This window comes from Peromyscus leucopus, chromosome 22 (assembly GCF_004664715.2).
Source record: "Peromyscus leucopus breed LL Stock chromosome 22, UCI_PerLeu_2.1, whole genome shotgun sequence".
NCBI lineage: Eukaryota > Metazoa > Chordata > Mammalia > Rodentia > Cricetidae > Peromyscus > Peromyscus leucopus.
Window position 1 is genome coordinate 26928582 of NC_051081.1, and position 6000 is coordinate 26934581.

Sequence of the window (6000 nt, forward strand, 5' to 3'; positions counted from 1 at the left end):
TGAGCCAGAGACTCTTCCTGGACATCACCCAGGGGTGGGAAGAGTTTGCATCCCCCCTCCCCCCAGAGTAGGGCGTGGTCTCGAACCCTCAGAATGGTCAGACCTCAATTAGCTCTAATAAACTAGCCTAGATCTACCATAACAAAGATCCAAAGCAAGCCTTAGGGTTCAAAATGAAGGAAAGTAATGTACTCTTTGCCAGTTGAGAAAAACAGAAACAAAGCAAAATTGCCAGTCAGGCATGATGCTGCTCCCCTATGATGCCAGGGAAAACAAAGTAAGACCAAAAATCCTCAATGTTTCCAAAATGAAAAGATCAAAATAAAGCCCTCAGCACCATGTCTGCCATCCAATCAGGATTTTCCAAGTATATGAAGAAGAAGATGTATAACCAAGAATGAGAGCAATCAATAGAAACAAACAAATAAATAAATGATTACGATGGGGAAATTAGCAAACACCTTTTAAAGAGATAGTACACATCTTATAGATGTGCTCAAAAAGCTGGGCATGGTGGCACACTCCTATAACCAAGCACTTGGCAGACTGAGGCAGGAGAATTATGAATTAAAGGCCAATCTAGACTATATAACAAGATCCTGCCTCAAAAAGCCAACTTATATACAGGAGGTTTCAGCTGTCTCCAAATGTTAATTCAACAGCTAAATGCATGTGCTATATAGTCACATATGTTTGAACAGATAAGATAAATGTTAATTCAACAGCTAAATGCATGTCCTATATGTAGTCGAACACATATGTACTTAAAGATAAACTTGATAAGAGGGGGAAAGATGGTTAAAAATGACTCAAATGGACACTTTAGAGGTAAAAGCCACAATACGAAAGAGAGAGTAGGAAGAATTCGTAGACAACATGAGCAGGGACTTAGTGACCTATGGGGCGTTAAAGGAAATACAAATGCATCTGGAATTCAAAAGGAAATGAAGAAAGAAAGAAAAAAAAGGAAGGAGGAGGGGGAAAGGAAGGAAGAGAAGAGGGAAGGAAGGGGCTATGTAAAAACAGATAAAGAAACATTATGGCTGAAATTTTTCAATTCAAATTATTAGAAATTCACAAATCCAAAAGGTTTAACAAACAACATAAAAAAAAAAAAATAGGTGGTACCCAAACACAAAAGTGGTAGGAAAGAAATGTGAATTGAGTGTCTATTTCAAAAAACTAATGAGAGAAAAAAGTTTCACCCTAAAGAGACAAAAAGCATTTGTCCATGAAAAATTCATTTGAGGCTCACTGAGGCTCTGTGATCAATGGGCACATTGCCTGCCCAGGAACCAGGTCAACCTTGATAACTTGATCCTGATAAACTGCTGTGGATGATTGTTTGATAAATAAAACACTGATTGGCCAGTAGCCAGGCAGGAAGTATAGACGGGACTAGAGAGAGGAAAAAGGAAAGGACAGGAAGGCAGGAGGGGGAGACACCAGCTGCCTTCCAGGGAGCATCATGAAGAAGGAAACAGGTAAAGCCACGTGGCGACATATAGATTAACAAAATTGGGCTTAGTATAAGAGTAAGAGCTATGGGCTGGAGAGATGGCTCAGTGGTTAAGAGGACTGGCTTTTCTTCCAGAGGTCCTGAGTTCAATTCCCAGCACCCACATGGTGGCTCACAACCATCTGTAATGAGATCTGGCGCCCTCTTCTGCCATGCAGGCAAAACACTGTATACATAATAAATCTTAAAAAAAAAAAAAAAAAAAAAAAAAAAAAAACAAATAACAGTTAAATAATATAATCTTTTTATTTAAAAACTTAAAAAAAAAAAAAAAAAAAAAGAGTAAGAGCTAGACAATGGTAGGCCTGAGCTAATGGCCGAGCAGTTTAAATAATATAAGAGTCGGTGTGTTTATTTTATAAGTGGGCTCCGGGACTGGCGGGGCTTGGCAGGACCTGGAAAGGAACTCTCCGGCTACAATAAACTCTCACTAGTTGCCATAGCTTCTTAAATGAGCGCTCGATTACATGGGGAGAAGTTGACAGCGAGGTCTCCTTGCCACCTGCTTGCAAAAGCTTCTGCAGAAAGGAATGCCTTTCCTGAACATTCTTGACGGATGGCCATCTGCTCACTCTGCCCCTTCTGTTCTAGGTGATTTACTCTCAGCATTTCCAAAGGCCTCCTTAGCACCATCCCTTCCATATCTCAGCACATCTGGCTGAAGTGTTAGCCACCAAAGGAGGTGCCTTTGGATCTTCTTGGAGACTACGGTTAGAGAGTGAGCGGACAAGTTATGTTGTTTTCTCCTCCCAATATTCTCGACTCCCTGACTTGGTGGGTGTTTGGTTTTGAGATTGGCCTGTAATGTAGGCTGGCCTCAGATCTGCTATGTAGCTGGAAATGACCTTGAACTTGGTGTTCCTGTCTTCACCTCCCCAGTGCCGAGGTTACAGATCTGGACCACAATGTCTGGTCACTGCAATGTGGGGATAGAAACCATGGACGGCAAACACTCTACCAGCTGAGCTACATCCCTGACCTATGTTCCTTTCTTGAGACTTGATCTCATGTAGCCCAGGCTGGCCTCCAACCTACTATGATCCTCCTTCTGGTACCTCCCAAGTGCTGGGATAACAGACAAGCACAACCACACCCATCTCTCCCTGGATGTTTTTAATTTCTTCACCTGGATTAGTTGACATTCCAATTTCACTTCATGAGGACCACCATGTAGTGGGTAGCCGTTCCAGCTTTGACCTGGAAGTACCACCCCCTTTGAGGCATCAGTAACTGTCACGCCTACAAGGCAGAGCTGAGAGAGGACCCCTAAAGACCCGAGATCTGGATGGGAGCTCGCTTGGTTCCTGGATCCTTGAAGCTGAAGGTGGACGGAGCAGAGTTCTCCAGAGAACATCGCCGGACTGCGCTACACCTTTCCCAGACCCTGTTACCTATCCCTTCACTTGGAAGTCACCCCACAAAATAAGCCTCCCTTTTAACTACATGGAGTGGCCTTAATATTTAAGCCAATACCACCACTGTGCTCAGTCTGCAGGACACCACCTGAGCAGACCACTGCAAGCCATGCTCAGTTGCTGGAGTATCACATCTACCTCCTTCAGGCCATCTTCAGAATCACGTCTATTTCTTGGGTTTCTGTTTATAAATGAGTAGCATTGCCGGGCGGTGGTGGCGCACGCCTTTAATCCCAGCACTTGGGAGGCAGAGCCAGGCGGATCTCTGTGAGTTCGAGGCAGCCTGGCTACAAGTGAGTTCAGAAAGACGCAAAGCTACATAGAGAAACCCTGTCTCGAAAAACCAAAACCAAAAAAAAAAAAAAAAAAAAAAAAAAAGAGTAGCATTCCTTGGTCATGTAAACTATGTAAACTTTTTTCTGTCAGATTTTGTCCATATCCTTTTGGAGTATGTTAACCTCTAATTCTAGTTATGGGGGTGAAGGGAGAGGTAGGGAGGGGTCGTTTGGTGAGCCAGCACCCCCTATTTCTTGCAGGTGACTACTTCAGTTTTTTCATTCTGGGAGATGCCAGCCTCATCGGACAAAGATTGGAAAGCCTGTTGGGACAGCAAGATTTGAGAGGGCAAAAGCCCTTGGATCCATCCTCATCCATCTACTTTCCCAGGATTGCTTTTTTTCCCAACAGAAGAGACTGAGTGAATATTTTGTAATTCTGCAGCTCATAACATCAAAATCAAGACCAGATTTTTAAATCAGCCAAGAGACTACAAGAAATAAAAGATCGGGGTTGGGGATTTAGCTCAGTGGTAGAGCGCTTGCCTAGCAAGCACAAGGTCCTCAGCTCCAAAATAAAATAAAATAAAAATAAATAAAAGATCTTTGGGGGTAGACATCACAGCATGTGTGGTATACTCATGCTTGAGTTTCTCATGTGTTTCTTAAACTATCTTGGGAAGATTAGAGGGTCCCTGCCCCATCCAATGTTGCTTTCCATAGCCACCTCACACTTACAGAACTTACAGCAGACATAGCAAATACCCACCTCTGACAGAACCATCTTTTTACATTTTATTTTTTATGTTTTATGTATGACTGCTCTCCATGTAGACCCGAATGCCAGAAGAGGGCATCAGATCCTATTATAGATGGTTGCTGGGAACTGAACTCGGACCTCTGGAAGAGGAACCAGTGATTTTTTTTTAAAGAAATTGTTTTATTCCTTTTACATACCAACCACAGATCCCCCTCTCATCCCTCTTCCCGCTTCCCCACCAGCCTACCCCATCCGACCCTCCATTCCCTCCTCCAAAAGGGTAAGGATTCCCATGGGGAGTCAGTAAAGCCTGGTACATTCAGTTGAGGCAGGTCCAAGCTCCTCACTCCTGTATCAAGGCTGAACAAGGCATCCCACCATAGGTAATGGACTCTAGAAAGCCAGCTCTGGCACCAGGGATACATCCTGATCCCACTGCCAGGGGCCCCTTAAACAGACCAAGCTAGCAGCCAGTGATCTTCAACTACTGAGCCATCTCTCCAGCCCCGACAGAGCCTTTTTAATCACTTGGAAATGTGGTTAAAAGATAGATGGTTATGCCTCGGGCCTGCCTAAATGTTCCAGCAGAGTTTCGCATTAGAGAACTGAAATCACAACCCGGATCCACGGGTAAAAGAAACTGTAGACTTAGTCCGTTGCCATCCGACCTTATGAAGAAAGGTAAAAGAAAGGTGTGGTCTGTCCTGGGACTTTCCTACCTCGGATTGGGAATACAGCTTCTTGGTTCTAAGTCTAGCTCCTGGGTTCTCTTCATCTGTTGAGTGGGGATGGAGACGGTGTTTAGCTCAGAGTCCTGGCCTGAGGATGTCCCACTGGGCAGTGTGTGCTGCAAATTAAATGATGAACAGTCCGAGTCCTGTGCCAGCAATCCGGACTCTGCGAATGTGTTACCGTCTTACAGGAGGGTAGGATTTCTCATTAACCCCAGACTACTGATGTTGCCTTTTGATAGAATATTTCTCGAGGCCCTTCTGGGAACCGGTGGTTCTTAAATGCTGGCCTGGCCTGGTGGATGGTACGCAGTAAGGGGCTGGCAGGTACCCTGGGAGGAATGGACACATGGGAATAGATCGAAGAGAGTCCTTCAATCCGCTGGCCAATTTTGTCAAGATGGCCATGCCCTCCTTGACTCTTCTCCAGTGTGAAAAGGGAAGAGGGAGACTATTGTTTCCTAGACATGAACTGTCTTGACCCTGTCACCCACAGAGCCTGCCAGGACCCCTCTGAGAGTCACCTAGTATTTCCCACTGATGGTTGGAATTCGGTAGCACCCAGGTGGTGCCCAGCTGCATCCTAAAAGTTTGTTTTGAAAATTAGATGTGGGGGCTGGAGAGATGGCTCAGAGGTTAAGAGCGCTGCTTGCTTTTCCAAAGGTCCTGAGTTCAATTCCCAGCACCCACCACATGATGGCTCACAACCATCTGTAATGAGATCTGGTGCCCTCTTCTGGTCTGTAGGGATACGTGCAGACAGAACACTGTATATATAATAAATAAATAAATCTTAAAAAAAAGAAAAAAGGCCGGGCAGTGGTGGCAGAGCCAGGCGGATCTACCAAGTGCCCAAAGCTACGCAGAGAAACCCTGTCTCGAAAAACCTAAATAAATAAATAAATAAATAAATAAATAAATAAATAAATAAATAGAAAATTAGATGTGATCATTGATCCGGGGACCTATTAAGCACCGCGAACAGGACATTTGAGTGTCTCTTCCTCCACCATCCCCCACCCACCCCCACCCCCAGCAGAGCTTTCCCAACTTAGGAGACTGGAAATATCCAGAAGCCAGGGAAAGCGCCTTTTTCGAAAGGCGCCACTGTAGCGCGCGGGGGTGGGGGGGTGCGGAGGCTATCCCGATATTGGCTCCCGCGCGCCGCTGGGACGGAGGAGCCACGCCTGGGGGGGGTCGGGGGGTGCGGAGGCTATCCCGATATTGGCTCCCGCGCGCCGCGGGACGGAGGAGCCACGCCTGCCGGCCCTCTTGCAGCCAATGCGGGAGGGGCCGAGGG